Below are 22,913 nucleotides of genomic sequence, written 5' to 3'. Positions count from 1 at the left end.
AGTATGAGACTTGAGAAACATGGAATACAACAAGAATACTACAACAGTCATCTTCAAGCAGGGATGAACAGTTTTGAGGTCTTGGGACATGTGCAGTGACAGTGGCTTTCAAGTAACCCTGAGTTTGTGCAGAAGCCCCTGTGCACAGTTATTTACTGGCATGAAGTCCACAAAAAATGTAAGTGGTCCTGAAGTTCATCTCTTGGCACAAGTGGCTTTTTGAGGTCTGGCCATTAATAGTTTCCTTTTAGCAGTGTGCCCAGGTTGGATAAGCTGCAATACCCAGGGGGTTTTAAGAGTGAAGCACAAGTTAACTTTAAATCAAGAGTGAAAGAGACAGGGCTTTGCTTTTGCAGTAAGTGAATGGTACCTACAAACCATGTATTTACAAATATTCTACTCCTGCAGCTTTGCAGGGAGGAAAGACTGGTCACTCTCCTTCATTTGGCCTGGCTGGCCCTTCATTTGCAAGGAGACTGAGTTTTAACAAGGTTATTCTGTTTAAATCAAAAGTGATGTGTTTGTACAGGCTGAAGGGACTTAAGAGTCTGTTTGATATGCACTGATCTTTGTTTATGGGAATACAGAATATATGCTGGAGTTGTTGAAGCAGGTTTTTGGGGTTTTTTAATGGCAAAAAATAATTGGTAATATACGGGACTGGGACAAGACAGCAATGAGAGATGTGATTTTCAGAGTTTATAGAGTGACAGTATTAGAAGAAGGTTTAATATTCCGGAGGTGAAATTCAGATGTGCCTTTTAGTGGTGAGTTTCACGAGGAAAGGAAGGCATACATATTGTTATCATGTCAGTGCTTCCTCTTCACTGTACCAGCATTTGCTTTCCTTCATAGACCTAGGTGTATGCAGGATTAGTAATGTTCTCTTGGTAGATGAGGTGTTGTTCTGTAGCATTGAATAAAGGGGATTATTCAAGGTTCGAAAAATCAGTTCATTTTCACTCCAAGAACGATAACATGTAACGTGAAGAAGTGCTGTTTGCGTACAAAAAAAATACAAAAAGTATCCATTTGGAAATATACTGGGATTCTCTTTTGTATTTCCCATTTTCTTGTACTTCCAGCAGAGGGCAGGTTTGTGCCGCAAAACCTGTTCGCTCACTCGAGAGAATCCAACGTGACATTCACCAGCCGAGTCCAATCCTTGTCAGGGAAAAAAACCAAAATCTTATTCGGTGGTAATTTCCCCTGAAAATTATGTCAGTTTTTTCTGTTTGGTTTGGTTTTAGGGGTTTTTATAAGAATAAAATGAAAAAAAAACTAGATGGAATTCTACTAGTAAGTGTGCTGAAACTCTCATCCCCAAAAGCATTCCTCTTGTTTTCTAAAACTGTTGTGAAATTGCCAGTGTTTCATTTCTCTCCGTGCAATTGTTCCCTGTTTCTATCACAGTAGGAATATTTAAGATGTTTTCAGCTTCGTGTGAAGAGAGCCATGCAATGCACTTACTGTTGCACAGACATGACATGGTGCTGTTCTGTTACAGTTGCACAGCATAAAATGCTGTTGTGCCAGCAAAACACAAATATAATTAAGGTCTGGAGGCTAAAAATTGTAGAAAAAAAAAATAAATTGTATAATCCTGGCATGCAAAACACTGAGGGGAAAAAATCAGGTGGTTACATCACAAGCAACAAGCCCCAGCAGGGTGAACCACATGCCCATGTTTGTGTAATTCTTCTCAATGCCATTTTGGTTTCAAAGTGACATGTTGTGGCAGTGCCAGAACAGGGTGTTCTGAAACAACGGAGGTGAATGGTTTTCTAATTTGTGTGTCATCCCTAGGAATCTTGTTCTTTCTGCTGCAACTGCTTCACCTTTTGTTGCTTGTGTGTGAATCAACAGGATAGTTTGAACTCACCAGTGGATGCAACAGCTTCTGCTTCCTTAGTGTCTCATTGCTGCTTTTTTTTCTGTCTTCTGTGTGATTTTTGAGCCTTGGATTTTACCTTTTTTTCCATTGGCACTTTGTATGCTGTGTCCCTAAATGACATTTTGATGAAAATGCACATATTTTGCAGGCATTTGTACCCATTAGCCAGTGTTGCTGTTCACTTTCCTATCTGCTATACAAATTCACATAAAATGTGCTTAAAACTTTCTTTTCTTTTTTGCTGTGCTTTTCATCCACTGTCCTAGATTTGTGTCATTTTGAAAAGTATGGACTGGCACAATATGTTGTCATCATAATCTAATGTTTTGACAATCACAGCACAAGTGTAGCCTGCTGCCAGCAAGCTGTGCACTGCTGAGTTAGAAGCTTGTTTTGTCAGTGTTCTCCAGGACAATGCCTTCTGCTCACCTTCAAGCTGGTTTTGTAGCTTCATGTTGTCTGCTCATTAGAGGGTAGCAGCATTTTCCTCTGCGTTTGGAAATTGGCTCTCACTCCCTCTGATATTAACATTATTATTATCTGGATAATTCAGCAGGAGCTAAAGAGAGAGTGAACTTCATCAAGTCAGAAAGCACAGCCCTCAGCTCACTGGTGAAATGTTAGTGAGGACTCTCAGCCTCCAATGTGTCACTGCTGTGGCCAACATTGAACCCAGGTCTCCAGAGGTGGAAAACTGGCCCAAGGGACAGACACCTCCTCTAACTCCCATCACATCCCTAACAGTTACTAGGGCAGAATAATGTTCCATGACCTTTGGGTAGTACCATTACCATAGCATAATCTAGCTGTGCGAGCTTTGCAAAGGTCATTGTAGAAATAAAAATATTGCCTGCTGTGATCCATACCCTCAGACACAAAGGAAAAGAAATAGCTTAATAAATGTAGTGATATTTGCACTATAGGGCACAGTGCAAGGGTCACGAACCATTATTCTGCACTAGTAATAATGTCACTATTCTATTCTTGCCCAGTGGTTACTGTATGACATTTGTGCTTGCAGGGAAATTCCTGTGAATATCAGGAACTTAAAATACATTGCCTCGAGGGGCCATTGTTCTCCCATTGAAGTCAATGGAGTCAATTTGCCATTTGCTCACCAGTATCTGGGCATTGGACTGACCCAGCATTCCTCATGATCAAAACTGAAATGGCTTTAAAGTGGGTTTGGCATTTTGTTTTCTTTTTTCCTTAAAAAGTATTTGTTCATTGGACCCCAGATGAAACGTGTTTCTTAAAAGATTGTAACACATAATTTTATCATATCCATGGGAATTGCCATTACTGTATATGTAGAAGACAGATTATATGATGAGGTTTTTTTGTTTTAAAAAAAGTTCAAGTCCTAACACTCCTAAGTACCTGTGTGATGATTTATGACATGGGAGAGAGATGTTACCCAATATTTCTTCACTGTATTCTTATGTGATAGGTAAATGACTGTTTTCTCTATTTCTCCAACAAAGAAATATATTAATGCAGACTTTTCTGCATGATTGGCTGGAATGATAGAACTGAAATTACAGAATTCTTCATAATATTGAAGAATTTTGGCCTGAATTTTGCAGATGTGGAAGGTGCTAGTTTTGCCTGACAGATTCCTGTTTTTATGCTAGTGGAATTGGAAGCCTTGAAGCTGATTTTTTTTTTTTAAACCTAAAGTATGTCAGCCTTGGTCCATCCCTCTGAGGTCCTGAATTATGACTGAGCTCTTAAGGGAAGTGGTGGACAGTTTGAATGTTTGAATGCAGCTGTTGCCCATGTTGGCATTGCTCTTGGTCTAGAAACACACCTTAGCAATCAATAAGTTTCATGTGCCTCTGGTAACAAGTCTGAGAAGAACTCCACTCCTCATGTGTGAAGAAGCCTGTCTGACAGAAAGGAGCTATTTGAGAGCTCAGTCAGTGGCAGGATCATTTAATTAATTGCTTTGGATAACTGGTGCCTGCCTGTAGTCTGGCCCCACCATGGACGAGGTGATAAATGTTTCCTTCCCCAGCCTCAGAATGTGTATCAGAGAAAAACACAACACCAGTTGTTTTCAAGAGCTTGTGGTGACTAAAATTGTCCCCAGCTGCAAGGGAGGGGTCGTGTTTACAATCTGGGGAAGCAGGCAGCATTGTACCATCCAGGGTGCCGTGTCCTGGTTGCCTCTCAGGAGTGCTGCAGCCAGGCTGGTGACAGAGGAAGGGTTTTGGTGCACAGCATGGTGAGGGGGGCCCTTGTAGATCAGGTGCATCCTTACAGAAGGATTTTGTTGAACATGGGAACACAGTAAGGGGGATCTAGTGACAAAAGAGCTGTCACCTCTTTGTGATCCACTGAGCTCACCTCAGCTGTCACAGCAGCCTGTGGCTCTGCCTTGAACATGAAGTTTAGCCCTGGCTCCAGACAAAGATGAAGTGAGAACCACTCATGAGCAATGTCTAGCACACGAGACAAAGTCAGTCTACAGGGCTGACATTCAAGGTGTGCTCCGCAGAGCTGGGCATAGACTGTGTCTGTTTCTCCAAGGCCTCGTCAGTGAACAGCACAGACTGATCCTGCCCTTGTTTTCCTGCTCCTTTTCCAGGCCAGGAGAACAGGCAGATTTGCATAGTCTGTAGGCAGCTGAGTACAATTTTTCCTGTGGGTGGAAGTGTTTAGAAAGTGTCCCGCCTTGCCACTTTCAGATTGCTATCACCCTCCCCTGATGGGATTAGGAGCCTGGCTTCACAGGCATTGCCTGATCCAGCTGGCTTTCCTAGGGATGAGGTGGGCAGTGGTGACAAAACAGGATGGGTGATGACTATGTAGCTGTGCTGGTAAACTTTCCTTGGGGGAGGGGACTTGAGGGGAAGACAGGGGGACAGAGGAAAAAGTTAGAAATCTCCCATAGAAGGAGCTCCGTTAACATTTGAAGGAAATTATCAGGGAGCGGACACCAGTCATGCTTTTCTGACTCATTGTCCTGTTTTCAGACAGCATCCCCCCCTCCAGTCTCCTCCTGCCTGTAGCAGTGCTGTCCCAATTTATTTCTGTAAAAAGTTATCACAAGAATTTCCCTCTTCAAAAATATAATTAAAGAATTAATGTTGTAATACACGAAGTTTTGCAATATGCTGAAATCACTGAGAAAATTAACTTTCATTTTTAAAAAATAAAAAGCAGCAACACTCATGCAGTCTGCAACCTGAATGATTTGAGATGCTCTCATGGGTTCTTCACTTCTTTAAGTAGAGTCTGCCCTTTGCTCCCAGGTGATCCTCACACAGGATGCCTTCAGAGGGGACATAAAGTACAGCTTGATCTCATAATGAATGGTTAACTGACTTGTTCTTCTCCCTAGCTTTGGAAGGAGGAAGATCCGCAGAAACTTTTTCAATGTCAGTGGCGTCCACAAAAAGAACAGGAAGAGTGGTCTGTGAGGTACAAACCTGTGTGTGTTTTCTTCTAAGCCTGCTTCCCAATTTTGTTACTAATATGTTACTTGGGAGTACTGAGGGACAGGCCACTGCCCCTTTCCAAGGCTCTTTTGTGCAGTAGAGCCCAGAGGTGAAAGGCTGCTGTAACTTTGCAGTAGCCTCATGAAAATTGCTGTAAAGACTGATTTTGCCACAGGTACTGTAGAAGGCTTGACTTGGCATGTCTTTGGCATCAGCCACAAACACTTTCACTTCTGGGCCCAGAGTTTCAAGGATCAGCTTAGTCAGCAGTAGAAACTCTGTCATCTCATTTGATACCCTTTAATTAGACGTACATGCATATATAAATGCATAGATTATCTAATACATCCTACTGCAAATTTCTCACTGAAATTAATGAGGTTATTCAAAGAGTAAACTGTGAGTAATAATGAATAATATTAGTACTCAGCGTGACTAATAGTGGCAAGAGGGAGAGTCTTAATGACTTAGAGACAAGGAGGGTCTGCTGGGAGCCAGCATAACCATTTGCACAAACAATTCCTTTTCAGAGTGGTGAAGCTTGGAGCTTACCAGGAGCCAATCGTTGAACTGCAGACCCCATTTTATCACAGGCGTCTTGATTTCTGTCTCTGAGCCTTTCTCGAGGCACAGCTTACATGTGTGGCAGAAAATGAGTCATGCCCAGGCAGTTGGCCTTCTGATCCCTTCTCTGTTTAGTGTAGTCCACATCTTTGCAGCAACTTTTATGGAGAGATCGTGTTTCAAAAAGCCTTTGACAAAGCTCCAGACCGGGTGTTATTTTTCATTTAACTGGGAAAGAGAGGCAGAGCATGAGATGAGGAACTGGCTAAGCAGTTAGAAAAAAAGCAGAATGAGATTATATTTTGTTAAAGCTAACTGTTCTTGGTGCAGTGCCTGGGAGTCTATCTGAGGTTAAGCCATATTTTAGCATATTAGTATCTCTGAAGGATCTGGAAGAGTGGAAAAAATGATGCAAAATTAACAAAGAAAAGCAAGATTCATGAAAGTTTCTAAAATAATGAAACATGAGGTAGTTTTCTGTGATATTGGGTGCTAGATGGTCAGCTCTGAATAGATGTCAGTGAATATTTGAAGTAATTAAGACAAACTGGTGTGTATATATTACTGTAGAGTCATATGCAGTAAAATAAAGTCTGCTCTCGTGCTATTCCTCCTTGCTGTAATTGCAAGTTTTTGCAAGGAAAGGGAAAGATGTGTGGTGTAAATTAATTTGGGATGGGAAGCGAGGAAATTAATATTCCTCCTCAAATACAAAGCAATCAGAACTTCCTCAGAATGAATCCTGAAAGGGTGAACCTCTTTTTTATCACTGTAAAAACTCCAATTCCTTTCCAGTTCATATTTCCAGCTCTTGTCACTATTTCCCCATCTGTGATGCCTCTGCTTTTCTCATGATATATTTTTCAGCAGTTTCATGCCACAAAAATCTGCAAAATGCTAACAATTTAGAGATCCTTGGTCAGGCTGGATTTAGGAAAATAAGGTCAAGAGGTTTGGAAGAAAGACAAAGCTGTATAATTCCAAGGTTTGTCCTAATCTATCATTAAGATGCTGCAATGGCACCTAACTTTAACAAGTTCCATGACTAGAATAATAAGTTAAACCAAATAGATGTGTCAGATGATGAGCATTGAAAACCAGGTCATTTCAGGCTGTTTTAATTGAAAATTTTCTCTTGAGGATTTATGATCCAGGTCTGGACCAGAATAATATTTAATAGTTTAATCTATTAGATATTCCTCCTGGTTGAGGAAAAATGTGAGTCAAGGTGTGAAAGGATTAGTTCCAACAGAGAATCTCTTTCAGATACTGTTTATGTATGATTAAAGCTCAGGTCAGAATGGCCTCTGTACTAGGGCCACAAAGAATCAGCCTTCTCTCAGCAGTAGTTTTGAATATGATTAAATCACCAAAGGCATATTCAAAATCACCCAATCCATTTTAATTCTTCTTTTATGTCGTACCCAACTGAAATTTTCTGATGCTGTAGGCTAATGGAAAATACAACTTTTGCTGCCTGTCCTGAAGGAGAATATTACTGTAAATGTTCTTGAAAAGCTGTATCATAAGCAGCATCTAAGGGATGTAATTTTAAAATAATTCTTGCTCGTAGTCCTGTCATTACAACATTGGCCTTAAGATGATCTGTTTAAATGCAGGTGTCAGCTGCCTGCTTGTCTGATTAGTGCAATATTGCCCCTGTTGTGTACTGGAAGGTAAGAGTTTTAGGTTGATGTGGATCCTGGGGTTCAGTTAGCCACCCCAGCATGTCTTTTCCATGAATTTGACCAAAATGACTATTCCTTTTCTGTTTGATGGATTAGATGAATAGGCTTCTTCTTTACAGAAGAAGACTCAGCAGGTTGCTTGTTGCATGAGGCAATGAAGGTCAGGCAGAGGGGCATTACAAAACTGATGAATGATTCTGATTGATGGAACTTTTATTCCTAGGCATGCAAGAATGGAAATCTCTTTTATAAGAGCTTACAGAAGGCATGCCAGAATAGCAAGAATGTTCTTGTTGATTTATCTGCAGCTGGTATTGGGTCTGTGGTAGTGATTAAATAAATAACAGCAGTTCTATCAAATGTTGCAAAAGTGAGCAAAATCAACAGCACATCAAAACTGAGTTCAGGTCTCTGGGACATAAGCTTTACATAGACTGCATTTTCATGTAGCAGAGAGATTCACCATGAACCCTCTCTGATCTCACCATTGCTGTGGCAAATGCTGTGTGCTTGCAAGAGTGCAGCCTACTTGTGGCAAGTTGCAGTTTGCTGTTTGTACTGGAATCTTCTCTGAGTTTTTAAATCAAAGCCTAAAAGTGAGAAAAGCATGTGTGTATGGTTATTATATACCACTTGCTTGTCACTCAGCAGCAAACTAAGTGATCTTTTAAAGAGTGTTTAAGCATTTGAATAAATTACAAGGGGAGTTGTTTGGGTTGTATCTTGTTTTGTTGACATTGTTTTATCTTGATAAACTATTGAAATGGATTCAGAAATCTCCATTGCAAAAGAATAATGTGCAATGAACTTTTATATGTGGCAGCTGTTAATGACATCCTTCCCCCTTGCAAAGGAGATCGTTCTCTGTGGTACAGCATTGTTGATATCTCTTAAGTTAGTTCTTTGTCATATCCTCTAAATAAAGCAGAAGAGAGCAATACTGCAAATGGAAGAAATTCTTGATACCTTTGGAATTACTCATCCACTGTGTTGGAAACTGTGAAGAAATCTTTCTTATTGTGTATCCTTCTTTGTCTGTTATTTTGAAAGAAAAAGCTGCCACCAGCCAGCCAGAATCACCACTTAGGTCTTCAATAAGCAGCTGCTAGGAGTTTGACTTAGAAATGAGAGAGACAAGAAGCAGAAAAAATCCGCTCCAAGTGGGTGGGAAGGAAGGAGAGCTTTCATGAGGTAGAATTTCTGAACTTCCTTCCTTGCAAGTATATTACTAAAAGTTGCCTTTGTTTTTCAGGGGGGAAATGCTGCTAGTGAAGTAAAGGGTGAGCCATTGTGTCAAGGTAGCTTGCTAGGGCCCGGACATGTGTTTCAGATCAGCTCTCCTGTTGATGCTGATTCTTATGCCAGTGAGGTTTTGCTGTTGACTTAATTGTGAACAGACAATTCTCTGTGTCCTTAATGGCTTAGGAAGCTGTATATGGTAGCTAAGACCTTCCATTTGCTCTCCAAGGAATGTGCTCTTCCTACAAGACTGCTCTTCTGATCCTGAGGTGTTCAGCTTCATTTTTTCTCTTTTGTCAATAGAATCAAATGAACATTTTGAAGATATAGTATTCTGTAATTCCAGTAGTCCACACAAGTATGGACTAAGCCAGCCCAATAACTGGATAAATGCATTTTAGGGAAAAATGACCATGTTTACTGACAACTGTGTTCTCATTCTAGTGCTTGCACAATATTAACTATTGTACAGCTTTCTTGCACTGACTGTCATCACATTCTTCAAGCTAGAAAGAAAATCAAATCATTGCAAATAGGTTTGAACACTTGGCAGTGAAGAAGCTGGAACATAAAAAATAACTCAAGAGGAGACTATTGAAGTGTTTGCTGACGGCCATTTGTTAGCTGACAGATTAGTTCAGGCAAACACATCATCCAGGATTAAAGCTAGACAAGACCTGGAAACCAACCCATTTTAATTTCAGACTCAAATATGTTTATTGTTTGTCCATTCTCTTTTTCCTTTCTGTTCTCTTCTTTGCTTGCTGTCCATCTCTCTGCGTGTTTTCAACAGTTTCTGAGTTCTTGCTTGGGACAGACCAAAGGAATCTGGCAAGATCAATTATTTCAAAGATTAATTATTCCCCACAACAACTTAACCCACCTAGCATGGTACTGGGGATGGCTTTGTGTGCTTGAGAGAGAGATGATGTGAAGGTGGTTACTTAACCCTCACTGTAAGTGAGAGAACAGTTTTCAAACTATGCTTAGTAAGCTTAGACTCATGGATTTCTTGCAAAGGGGGATTGATGAAGGAGAAGAAGTAAGGCTCAGAATTCAACAATTCAGACATGTTAAGTCTTCGAGAACAGGCTTTAAACTAATTACTTACTAAGTTACCTATTTTGGCTATGGGGATGCCATGTGTACCTCCTGTTTTCAGGCATTTTCGTGTGTTTGTTCTTTTTTCCACCCTCCCCACGTGCCCCTAGAAGTGGTGCTGCTACAGCAGCATGTGGGATGGAGTTGTGGGTAGGATCAGAAGACTGATTTGTCTGAAGGCTAAGCTGGCAGCAGATGGTTATGGGTCACTTGGGTCAGGCCCTGGTGTGGTTCCCAGTGCAGCCCTGGTGCAGTTGGCCAGCGCTGCTGAGGGGTGGTGCAGGATCAGCTGGGAGCAGACAGGGTCCATGTGGAAGCAATGCAAATGCTGCTCCCCAACTCCTGTGCCCCCAAGGCCATTGTGGGAACCCAGAACATCCCTCTGGCTGTCCAGGATGGCCAAGACCCCTGCCAAGGGGCTCAGAAGCCCTGGCACAGAGCCCAAAACACCTGTGATTTTGATTATGACCCATGGAGCAAATTACCAACCTTACATGAAGATCAGCAACCCACAACAATTTAAGTAGAAGTGAAGTTATCACAGAGTGGAAAAGTAGATTTGGGGTTTCTAGAATGGGGGTTCAGGAGGCAAGATGGAGGGATTAGCCTTTCTCCTTCTTCTTCTTGGCCTCCATCTTCTGCTGTGATGTTGGCACTCACAGATTGGTTTAGAGTATAAGCTCACTGTCTAACATAGGTGGTAGGTATTGGAAAGTAATTGTAAACATTGTATGTGTAGTTTTTAGTGTAAAGACACAACACCACCCCGGGGGAAGGCAGTGTGCCTGGAACTGTCCTGCTGGACGGACCTCAGCAGGGCAGGAGAAAATATTTTATAGATAAAACGCAATAAACAACCTTGAGACCAAGAACTGAAGCGCTCCGACTCATTCTTCAAGTGCTCAGGCTGGGGAAAGAGACTTTTAACATCTCTTGGGGTCATAGTGACCAGAAAAAGATCCTGAGAGGCCATGGCTCCCAGCTAGGAGGTTGGCACAGGGCTGTTGCAGCAGGTGGCCTGTGTGTGTGCAGTGTCAGGAGATGGGCTCGGACACGATGGGTGTCCTCTCTCCTCTGATTTCACCTCACAGGAGGAGGGAGCTCTGGAAGTGCCTCAGACTGCCAGCTGCTCAGCAAGGGCAAAGGTATCACAGGAGAGTTTGCTTTTCTGATGTTCCCACCTTTGACCATTTGGAGCAGGAAAGGCAACATTTGCCTTCTGAATTGGCATGCACTGGGGTGAACACACGCAGTCCTGCTGGTAACTGTGCAGCAGAGACAGGCTGCTGTTCTCCAGGTGGTTGCTGCCTTCTTTTCAGGGTAAAATCTTCCTGGACGCTGTGACTAGGAGAAATGCAAGCAGTCATAACTGGCTTGACGGAAATACTGTCTGGGCTCCTCAGAATCCCTCCATCCTTTACATTTTAATTATGAGTAGAACTTTAAAGTTCCAGAACACTTTCTTCACTAAGATTAGTTCTATTTTGCAGGTTTTTTTTTTTCCTCCCATAACTTAAAAAAGGAAAAACAGTATTTTTTGTTTTAATTTGGTCTTTCCTTCTTCCTCAACTTTACCTCATACATTTTATGAATGGGGATAGTTTAAATAGGGAATTTTAAGAACATGGATCTGCTTTCCATGTATGGACCCTTCTTTTTCATTTTAGGAAGCTAAGGAGATTGCCTTCAGTAGCATGGAATGGTATTGATAAATCCAATTGTATATGTAAATTAATTGCAAACATATAAATCCACATCTCATTTTGTGGAGCTGTCTAGCTATCAATCTAGATATGCTATGCATTAAATATGCATAAGTGTTGAACAGCTGCTTCCATAGTGGTGAACAGCTGACTGAAGTTTGACTTTCCAGAGTGAAATATATTTATTTAGTGATCCTTTATCTAATGCTCTTTGCTTAGTGCAAAATTTACAAGATAAGAGAAAAAAAAAAAACCCCAACCCTCTGAAAACACATAACTTTGACCAATAATGTGACAAAGGATCAAATATTAAGTGATGCCTGAGACACATACTTTTAGGCACATAAGCTTTTAGGCAACAGTGCTGATCTTCTTGGAGGGAGCATTGTTTTAGAAGACTGGCGGTCAGGTGACAGTCATCAGTCTGCTTTCTCCTTTTAGCTTTTGCCTGTGGAAACATGCTATTCAGAATCATTATCTGCTTTGCAAATATATTTGTAGTAATTATGCCTCTGCAGGCTAGATGAGCCATTAAGTTTTTATTGTGGCATAAAAATGGTTTTGAAATCTCTGTACCAAAGTAATTAGCAAGAGTGAAGGAGGAGATCACGGGGCTGGAATTTTTTATTTTGCTCAAGTAACATGGATTTGCTATAGCAAGTTGGAGAAGGCTGATGTTTCATCCTGACTTCATCGATACTGTAGGTACAGGAACAGCCATGAATGCTGTGCAACTGACTAATGGATTTACTTCGGTGATTAATGCCTATTATCTACTTTACTTCAGAGTTTGATACTTGCTAAACTGTTTTTAATACCTAGAAATATGCTGAAACCACCTCAATTTCTTGCAAAATTACTTCTTGTGAATAGGGTGCTGCTAAATGCAAGCTAGAACATGCAGTTGGTGATACCATTAGGGACTAGGCCTGCAGAGAAGAAAAAACCAACTTTGAAAGCTATTGTGTGTTCAAGACACAGCACGAGTTTGGAGCTAACAGCTCCCAGATGTAGTGATGCTCTTTTTTCCCAACACCTAGCATCCTCTGGGCAGACACTGTCTCAATTAATCTGTAAATTAATTCAGTGCAGGCTCATGGGGCATGTATGGAGGTAAAATGCTACCAAACCCTAGTCAGATGCATGATTCCTACTGAAGCTGATGGGAATGACATGCCTACAGGTTAGTGTGTGCTCATGGCCTGATGCTATCCTGTGATGCTGTTTGTGATGGTGTAGGGGTTTTGCAATGCCGAATACATGTCATGTTAAGTGTTAATATATACCAATGTTAACATGTTTCTCTGTTATCCTGATCCTTTTGAAATGCTGTACTCCTCCTTTCCTACCTCACCTGCCATGTTTCTCTTCTCAGCCATGACTTGTGTTATTTGCACAACCTCTGTTCTCCAAGGATGCCACAGTCCTCTTTTTAATCACCCTCTCCTCAACTCCACATGGCAATGCTTTTATCTTTCTCTAGAGAAGTCTCAGAACAGAGTTGCTGTGTTTTCTCTGAGAGAAAGGGAGTTATATTTACGAGAGGGATTATTCACCAAGAGATTTGTGGAGCATCAGCATTGTGCCTTGTCACCCTGTGCCAGGAACATTTGCCAACGTCTTTCTCCTCTCAAGGATCTTGAGATTAGTGGTAGAGAGAAAAAAGGTGACATCCTATAGGACAGATCCTCCTTTTTTGTGGGGGCTAACTGACCAAAGGTACTATTAATGTGACTGTATTCCACTCTTAAAGTTAATCTCAAGAGCTAGTTCAGGTATTTCCAAGTCCTTCTAGATTGCACTGTGTATCAGTAACCTCAGGGCCAAGCTCTGCAAAGCAGTAAAAGGTGTCTTTGGGAGAAAGGCTGCACTGTTTCCCTGTTATACATTACTTGTTGAGGCACAGGTTGCCTTTCTCTGTCTTGAAATGGAAATTGATTGCTGAGTTGTGAACGGAGTTGAACCAGAGTCCCAGTCTCTGCAAAAGTATCCTTCCCAATTGTTTGCAGCAGGGCACTTTTCATAGAAGTGGGACTTTGCTGCAGGTGTCTTCTGGCTCTTCTTTCAAGGTTTGGTATAGATGACTTAAGCAGGTTAATTTATAAGGAAGGTGAGTGTAAGCACTGCTGGGAAGAGCCAAATGTTGTGGGCAGGCTGTCCAGACAGAGCTGTGCAATCCCTTCTTGCCCCTGGGGCTGCAGACTTGGATTTCACTCTTTTTCCCATGCCTCTTGAGCCCCAGTAGTTTTCCAATATGTGCTTGGTAACCCGGAGAACTACAATGAATGTTTTTCCTCAGAGCAGAGAAAGGCAAAACTGCAGGCTAGGCTGCTCTGGAGGTTTATAGCAGTGAAATGAATGATCTGAATGTAATGGCTGCTCCTTGCCAGGGGAAGGGGAAGCCCTGTATAGGGAGGAATGCATATGGCAAAATGCCCTTGATGACAGGGCCTCAGATGTGCACAGAGTCAGCGGTGTGTGCACTCACACGCTTCACAATTCTCTGTATGACCATGGTGACCTTCAGTCTTGTGGTCTTTTGCCAAGTAAAGTTCAAGCAACTTGAGGAATATGCCTCTGCAAATTCTGGCATGCCTTGGCCTTTTTTCTTGTGCCAAGCTGAGCCTCCAATCATCTACGTGATGCTCCCAGCACCCTTTTAACCTCTTAACACACCTTGGATATGTGCGTGCACATCCTCACGCTCTAAGGTGAAAGGGAGCCAGAGATGCCAAGCACTTTTAGGGAGGATAAGTAGGTACAAGTTAGATGGACTTCCAGGGCTGGTAGGTCTGCAGTTCATGCACACAAATCAGGTAATGTGAGAAAGAGGAATACTTTAAGGCTCTATGAGTAAGCTGTGCAGGAAACTTTCCACAGCCTGTGAAACAGAAGGTAAAATCAGGTCACAAAACTTTGTCTTTAGCAGGTCTCAAAATTTGTAATCAAGTAACTTTTGATATAGTTAAGCATGGTATAGCATAGGCAGTATTCCTGAAAGAGGGAAAATTGGGAGAAAAACCTTGGGATGGCCCAGAAAAATCTCAGTTTTTACTCTGATGTTAACCTGTTATTGTCATCAGCAAGTTTTTTATCTCTTGATATTCCCCCCTCCTCCACCCTTGCATGGATTATGTTTGGAATAACCCAGACTGCCTCGTGTAATTTTGATCACAGGTTTCTCTGTCTGATCCATGTGAATGCAATGATAATGTGAAATCTGCTGCTGGCTGTTCAAGCTCCTGGAATATGATGTTGGGTATGCGAGAGCTCCACACCTTTAACCATCAATTGATTAAGGCATCTCTTCATATGATAAAAAACATTTATTTCTTTATTTGTTACATTTTCACTGCAGTCCTGGGTCAGGTTAAAGCCTAGGATTTCTTGTTCCTCTTTCCACCATCTACCCTGGCCCAGAGTTAATGTACTTGCTCTGACCAGTCAGTTGTTTGTAACACAGTCGCCTTGAAAGTTTGGTTGGCATAGGCATGGTGCTTTTTCTCTTTTTACCTGCATTACTCTCCTCACAAAAATATACTTCAGGTGCAGTTACACCACAAAACCCCCTGCTCCAGCTCTCATCTTCTGCTCTCCCAGCCATAGTTGTAGTTGCATGTGTTTGTAGCAGCACAGCAGAACAAGACACCATCTGGGTTTGAGTGTGTCTGTGTAGGACGGGCTGTTGGAGCCAGTCCCTCAGCCCAGCAGCAGGTGCCCTAAGCTCAGGTGTGTCACAGTCTGCAGCCTTCCCTAACACCGAGCTCAGGGCAGTGTTGCACTGATCATCACAGCCTTGTGTTGCGCTGTGTTTGCTCTGGGACTTAGGTGCAGCTTACCGAGTCTGGAATTGGCAGCGTGCTGTCCTTTCATGTACTCATGCAGGACCAAAAGCAATGAAGCTCTGTCACAAAAGTCTGGCTGCTGCTCGCTGGGATAATTGCTGCCCCTTGGGTAGCAAAGGAAACGTAACAGGGCTGGGCACAAATGATTTTTAAAAAGCCCACTTAGAATTGGACAACTTCCTTAGAAAACCCTTATCTTTTGGCTTTAGGAGTTCTATAGAATGGACTATACAATGAAAAGCTTCCTAAAGACTTCCACAAAGGGGGAATTAGCCAAGTGCTATTCATAGAACTCTGTGTCTGTGCTGAAAAGGTAGCAAGCGTCCATTCTGCAGGGCCTCCCCCACAATAGCCAGGAGTTACTGAGCCTTTCAAAGGCAATAACGCTTTCAGGCTTTGTGTGCCTCCAGTCCCACAAACGACCCTATAGTTTACTTGGGTACTTAGTAGAAAGTGTTTCAAATAGCCCATTTTCCTGAGCTGCCCGTGTGCTAACAGTTTCCCTGACAACTTGGCTATAGTAATTTCTCCTGCCTTTTTTCTAACGCCGATTTCCCAAGAACTGGTAATTTCAGCTAATTCCCTCTTGGGAATATGGGAGCGAGATATTATGTTTGTTTTCCTGTGATGAATTCTGCATGAATGGTTTTGCCCTGCATGCAGGATGCAGGGAAGGGAAATTTAAAAAAAGCTTATCAAACAAAAGAAGAAGGGAAATAAAAGGGAAGAAATTGTGAATTAAAAAGCCTTTTAAAAGATGGAGAAGAAAGAAAAGAATATAATTCTTCCTTGCTATGAATAACATAGTTTTTCTTTTATTTACCTTATTTATAATTGTGTGAATTATAATAGAAATAGTTTTTTAATTACTTGTTGAACTTTACAATCTTGTAGCAGGAAAAATATTAGTGTCTGTAGCCCTATATGTCAAGAATCTATAGTGTAGGCCACATTTTAGAAGGGTTGGTATTAAGTGAATTCTCCATTTTTAATGGATGGATCATATTTTCAGTTATTCTTGACTACAGGAGGTCTACATGGGCAACTCTGATAGCAACTTAAAAAAAAGAAGGGTAACTTTAGGATGTGTTTATCTCAGCTTAATGCCATTTGGTGTTGGAGTATGTGGGAATTAATTGTACCTTACAAATCCTGGCTGTAGACTACTAGTTGTAGCCCAAAGGCTCTGTTAACTATCAGTTCTCCAGAGTGGGAGGAAGCATGTAATGCACTGCTGGAAATGGAACGTGTTTGTAGGTGCTGTGTGGTGAAATTCTCCTCACAGGGAATCCCTTGCCATGCCTTTCCATCTGGACTGTGTTCATGGGTGAGCCTTTCTTGTTCTCAGAATGTATCAAGATAATTTTTCATCAGCTCTGTGAGCTGTTGAGCATTTAAAGACAACACAGACACAAAAATGCTGTTGGTGTGGGGCACACAGTAACACTGAGTTATGGCTTCAGAGGTCATCAGAGTGAGGAAATGAGGTTTGGTAAAGCATCCGTATTTAATGGGCTCTGGTTTTTACTTAAGAGACTTGAGTTCACCATTAAGATCAGAGTTTTCAAAACGATTTAATAATCAGTATTGCTAAATCAGACATTGTTCAGATCCAAGATGAAAGCTTCTGCAGAGCAACTGTAGTTGAAAAGTCCTCTTTAGTCCTGAGCTCCCAAGAAAGGCCCTACTGAACTTGCTCAAGTCTGCTTGTCTTCAGAGCATTTCACTGATGTCTTTGGCATCTCACTAAGGCATTTAGCATCAAGGATTTAGGGTTTCACTGAACTGTGCCCTGTTCATCATCACCTGAGCCGTCACACAAGCCTTGTCTCCTTTAGGGTTACAGAGAGAGATTAAAAAGTGTGTGAAAACTAGAGGACAGGAGGTGACCTGATGTGGGGATTCTCATTGCACGTAAAACCTTTCTGCTTGAAAATTGAAGCATTGCTCGGGTTTTAGCCAGTAGAGGGAGATGCTACACGCGTGTAAATCACACCCTGTGCATCAGGCAGCCGTGCCCCTCAGAGGAGGGCACCAAGCCTAGCCCAGCACTCACACATAGAGGGGTTCATGTTTCCTTGCATGATGTGATTGGTTTAATATGCTTTTCAAAGCTGCTTTCTTCTAGGAGAAGCTGAAACCAGAAAATTCAGTAAAAATCAAGTTGTTCTAAGAGCACATTGTAAGAAAGCAAGAGTTTATTGATTTATTCAAGCACATAAGTGCTTAGGCAAAACAGGTATTAATGCACACCATTTGCAATGGCACACAAATATTTTCAGGTGCCTGTTACATCACTTTTAAGAGCTGTTCTGATAACACTGTAATTAATACTACAAAGTAATGATGAATAATAGTAGCAGTGAGATACAGGATGTATATGGAAGTGTTACATTAATGGTGTGTAATAGTGTCAGAGCTAGGTTTGGGACAGTCTGCTTCCCTGCACAGGTGTACCACCTGTATACATAAAAAAACAAATGCTTTAGTGTAGTTTAATACGTTTTTGTTTGTTTGGTTGGTTTTGTTTTTTTTTAAATTATTGTTACATGCAATGTAGTTGTAGGTCATGAGACATGGGAAGAGGAAAGTGAAAGAACAGTGGAAATCACTGCAGACTCAATAGTTCGTGTCTTTATAGTGGGATTGATCTGAAGCAACATAGAAGGGGAGCTGATATGGATGATGGCTGCTTATTTCTCAGATGTCTGTGTATATAGAGACACAAAAGTATTTAGCCTAAACTGTTTGTTTAGAAGGAGATGCATCATGACAATTCTGGGGAAATCTTGTTTTCCTCCATGTGTTGAGCAACAGGATTCAAAGTCACAAGGATGAGCTGGATTTTGGAGCTGATACAGTCACAGCCTACACATCTCTTCTCTATACTAAGCAAGATTTCTTAGGAGGTAGGTGGACAGAGTTTCTTCAGAGCATTATCTGCATTAGTTCACTTGTCAACACAAAATTAATTTAACAGTTTGGAAGGCTATCAAAACTATATGAGGATTGCTGTATTCACTTAAAACATGACTGATATAGTGGCTGATTAATTAAACTCTCTGTGCTTTGTTTATAGCAAGAATAGATTATTTTTATACTGTCAGAGTATGGACTCAAGAATTTTTATGGGCTCAGGAATCTTTCATCTCTTTTACTGATACTCATAGGGTTCCTTTGAGACCATACTTTGAAACAGATGATGCTCAGTTTCAAATCTGTGTTTGAGTTTGGTATGCCCTCTAGTTCTGTTCTTGGGCAGCATCTCACAACCATCTTATCCAAAGGAAAAAGAAAATAAAATTGAAAAAGGTCAGGTACTGCCTCAGGCTTTACTTTAAAAACACACTCCTGTTGATGTGCCTGAAAAAAGGCTGCACAGTATGACCTTGATATCCTCCACTTTAAATGCCTGTATTGAATATGTGAAGTGATCTTTGTGTATAATTTTTTTCCCCTTCTCTCTCTTTTAGAGGCTTTCCTTTTGTTCTTTAGATTACTTTGGATGCTGACTTAGTACTGTAATGTTCTAGTGGCAGGAAATGTCTGTATATGGGAATCTTGCAGCTAGACTTCAGTAATTCCCACACAGACTGTCAGTCCTATGCAGTGACTATGTATACTCTGTCCTCATGTTGGCAGGAGAATTCAATTGTGTTCCTACAATGGGATAGGATTTAAAGCTTTTAGTTGCTTTTGTTTCTTGTGGAAACGATGGCTTCTGGCCATTGGAATGGAGACTGACATGGCCTCTTATACAGGACTTTTACCCATGTTAGGGAACTGATCAGACTTGATTTTAAATAAAAATTTCAACCTGATGCAGAGGAGACTACAGTGACTGAACTTTATTTCCTCCCTTCACTCTCAGCAGCTCAAATTTTAATGTAGACTTGCAGAAATGAAGGACTTGGTGAACACTGAGTAAAATGTCAGCACAGTCAGACAGCTGTAATTAGTTTCTGACTACCTTCCTGGCAGACGGTGACCAAATATCCATGCAAGCCAACCTCTTGATATCCTGATAACACAGTTTCAATAGGGATTATTGCTTCTAGTATTTATGATAAAATTCCAGGCCAATAAGTAGTGAAGGTACTTGGGAAAATTGGAGTTTATACATTTCTAAGAGGGTAATAGTCAATAGTGTTTCATATCCCCCAAAATGGCTGTGAAATATAAGAGACCCTCTCTGAAATCAGTTCAGTTCTTTATTTGTGAAAATCCAACCTTATCCTAACTTCATTATAATTTAAGCCCAATCTGCTCTTATCCTTCAAATCCTTTATCCAGTGCTTACATTTTTCAGGCCTTCTTGCTAACTGCTGTCTTTGGGCACATCCCTGTGGAGTCAATGGAAAGACACTTCTAACACCAGTGAAACTGGACTAGACCCTTTCCATTTTTTAAATCTAAATATTTTTCCTTATATGCCATATTTCTGTGAGGAACGCATCTTTTTATCTGAGGCACTTCTGTCTTTTTATCTGATTTCACTTGCAAAATTATTTTTGAGTTTTTGGTTGTTTATTCAGAAAAGCTACAATTATCTCATGAGATACAAATGTAAGCAGTGCTTCACGATTCTTTTTTTCTGCTTTGGTTGTTTTTGATGGCTAGGTGTGTTTATTAGATTCTTGGAACAATGACAACATCTGTTCTTATGGCCAATGTAAAACTTATGATAGTCTTTAAATAATGTATCTGAAAAAACAACAACTCTGAAATCAGCAGAGCAGAGATTTTCTTGGATTACTGCTTGACTCCTGAGATAACAGCACTCGGTATGTAGAAGGACATAATTGTGCTGAATTGTGGAGTTACCTGAATAAAAGCAAACCAAAACAATCTACCCTGTACTTTGACCATACTTTCACCTTTGATCTTTCTCTGTTAGGGGTACTGCTCACACAGATCTGTTCTAGATAGGCTTGTCATATCGGCCTTAACAATGTCATCTAGATACCGATAAACTATTCTGCATAGTCTTAAACTACATTAAATGCATTGAGGAGATAGTTCTCTCTTTCCCAGAATTGTATTGTTTGGAGTCTTGGCAACTAACAGAGTGTGGGTATGAATTAGCTAGAAAATAACCCCAAGATATAGCATATATTAGCAAACAAAACAAGTATCTCAACCTCAATTCTGAAAGTTTCCAAAGTTTCCAAAATGGCTTGATGCAAATGATCCCATTTCTTGTGGCCGTGTGTGAAGCTTATTGCTTGTAGCTGTGGACTGTTTCATTGTCCCCTATTCTAAAGTGGCAAAACTGAGGGCAAGTGACCTCCCCTCTGCAGGTTATTAGCAGGGCCAAGAGTAGAATTTGGGACTGCTTTTCCCACTCCAATGCCTCCACCCTTTGAAAGACAGAGATATTATTCATAAAAGTTGATGAATATTTATTTTTTCAGTGTAACTTGGGAAGCCGCATTTGAGTTGATCATAGAAAAACTATTTAGCAACTGGGAGTAACTAAAATTTTTCTTTTCATAAGTTGCTATGGCATTGAGGGCACTAATGGCCTTGCCCAGCTTCCCTAAGGGATTTCCCTCACCCTGTCCATGGCTCCCATTTCAGCCCAGCCCTGCCACAGTGAAGCTGCTGCAGAGTTTGTCTCCAGCAGTGGTCAGTATAGGATGCTCTAGGGCAAGGCACAGAAGGCACAGCATGCTTTTAGTTAGCATGTGCGAGGTTCTGGTCCTCAAAGGAGCCTCTTCCTCGCTGCAATGCAATCTCTAAATACTGAGCCTGGGAGCATGTAATTGTTGTAATTAGTGTAATTAATTAGCCTTTGAAAAAATGGCTACCATAACTCTGTTTTATAAATGTGTAAACCATGGTAGAGTCTTGCCTAACTTGTAGCTTCAGTGACACTGTCTGACTGTAGGGTTTGGCTGAAATTCTTATATGACATATATATGTATAATAACTTTCTTATCAGCTCTGAATTTATCATCTCGCTGTTTGCTCCAGTATTTTCTTGGCTCTTTTGCGGTGAGGTAACAGAAATGTCTACTTTACCTTTTCTTTTTTTTTTTTTTTTAAATCAGCCAACATTTTACCTATTTATATCACCTTACCCAATTCACTTTTCTTTAAAATCAACTCTAACAAGGGAGCCAAGATCCTGTCTAACCAAAATCTGGGTAACAAAGAAGATGTGCAAGCCTAGATCTAGCAAGGCTGGTGCTCAGTTCCTCTGTGGCAATAGAATTACAGACTGAAGTATCTACATGAAGTCTGAGCAGACTGTTAAAGGTCTTTAGTCCTTACAGCCAGGCACAATGCTCAGTTTTCCTGATCTTGTGCCACAGCTGGAAGCTTGTGGGCCCCATCGGTCTGGATTCCTCTGTCATCTGGGATCTCTTGACACAGAGTGGATGCTTTGCTGCATTTAAAGTAATTGCCAGCTGTTTGTTGAGCTGCTGCATTTAAAGTAATTGCCAGCTGTTTGTTGAGCTGCAATAACTCTGTCATGCATCTGTCCAAATTTCAAAGAAATCATGTTGGCTAAGACAGTGACTAAATAGATCTTAGCTGTCCAATTCCCAATCCTTGCTTTTTGTAATAAGCATGTAAATACCCTACGGTTGACTTTTCTGGCTTTTGTTTTAGTGCATTTAAAAACAATGAGCTTGACTTTTCTCTCCACACACATTGTGGAGTCATGAATATGCTGTCAAAGGAATGTGAGAGGTGCTAAAATGCCAGTCTGCTGAGTGTTAGCAAAGGGAACTCAAGGGGATGGATAAGGACAATTCTTCACGTAAGAACTGGGCCTAGCACAGTTAAAACTCCTCACTGGTAGTTTCAGATGTGCTGTCATTACACACAAGAGGTAATAATGCCTTTTGTTGAATTGCTCTGGCTCTCCTCTGTTAATATATACAAAAGGAAACCGTCACATACTACACCTTTTTAGTTTCGCAGCTGGAGCTATTCTTCTGATATCTTTGAAGGTAGCTCACTGTTCTGTTCTTTAGATCTTTGTTTTCCAGTTTCCCTTTTCAGTCCCCTCCACTCATTTGCTCCATTAGCTGCACTTTTTTATTTCTGCTTCTTGGGCCAGGATTCTAAGAGACCAAGATAAACATTTGAGAGGATTTCTATCTGGGCAAGGCAAAACTTCTGTGGCCAGGAAAAACATTTCAGCTGTATGAAACTATTGTGGCTGAAACCATGGAACTAGCAGGTGACATGGCAGTGAACAAAACACAGGTATTCTACACAAATATTAAATACCAGGATGACATCCCTTTATTGCAAGGTTAACTCTGATTCTTGCTTATGTGGCAACTCTGCTCTGCCCTGAGAGCACAGACTTCTCAATAGCTCCAGAATTTGGACAGCCTAAAGCAAGCATTCTGGGGCTCCTGTGTGTTACCCTGAGCTTTCTTGGCCTTGCAGTCCCTGCTATTTTGTACTTGGTGTCC

This window comes from Melospiza melodia, chromosome 1 (assembly GCF_035770615.1).
Source record: "Melospiza melodia melodia isolate bMelMel2 chromosome 1, bMelMel2.pri, whole genome shotgun sequence".
Taxonomy (NCBI): domain Eukaryota; kingdom Metazoa; phylum Chordata; class Aves; order Passeriformes; family Passerellidae; genus Melospiza; species Melospiza melodia.
Note: the sequence above shows the minus strand (reverse complement) of the source record.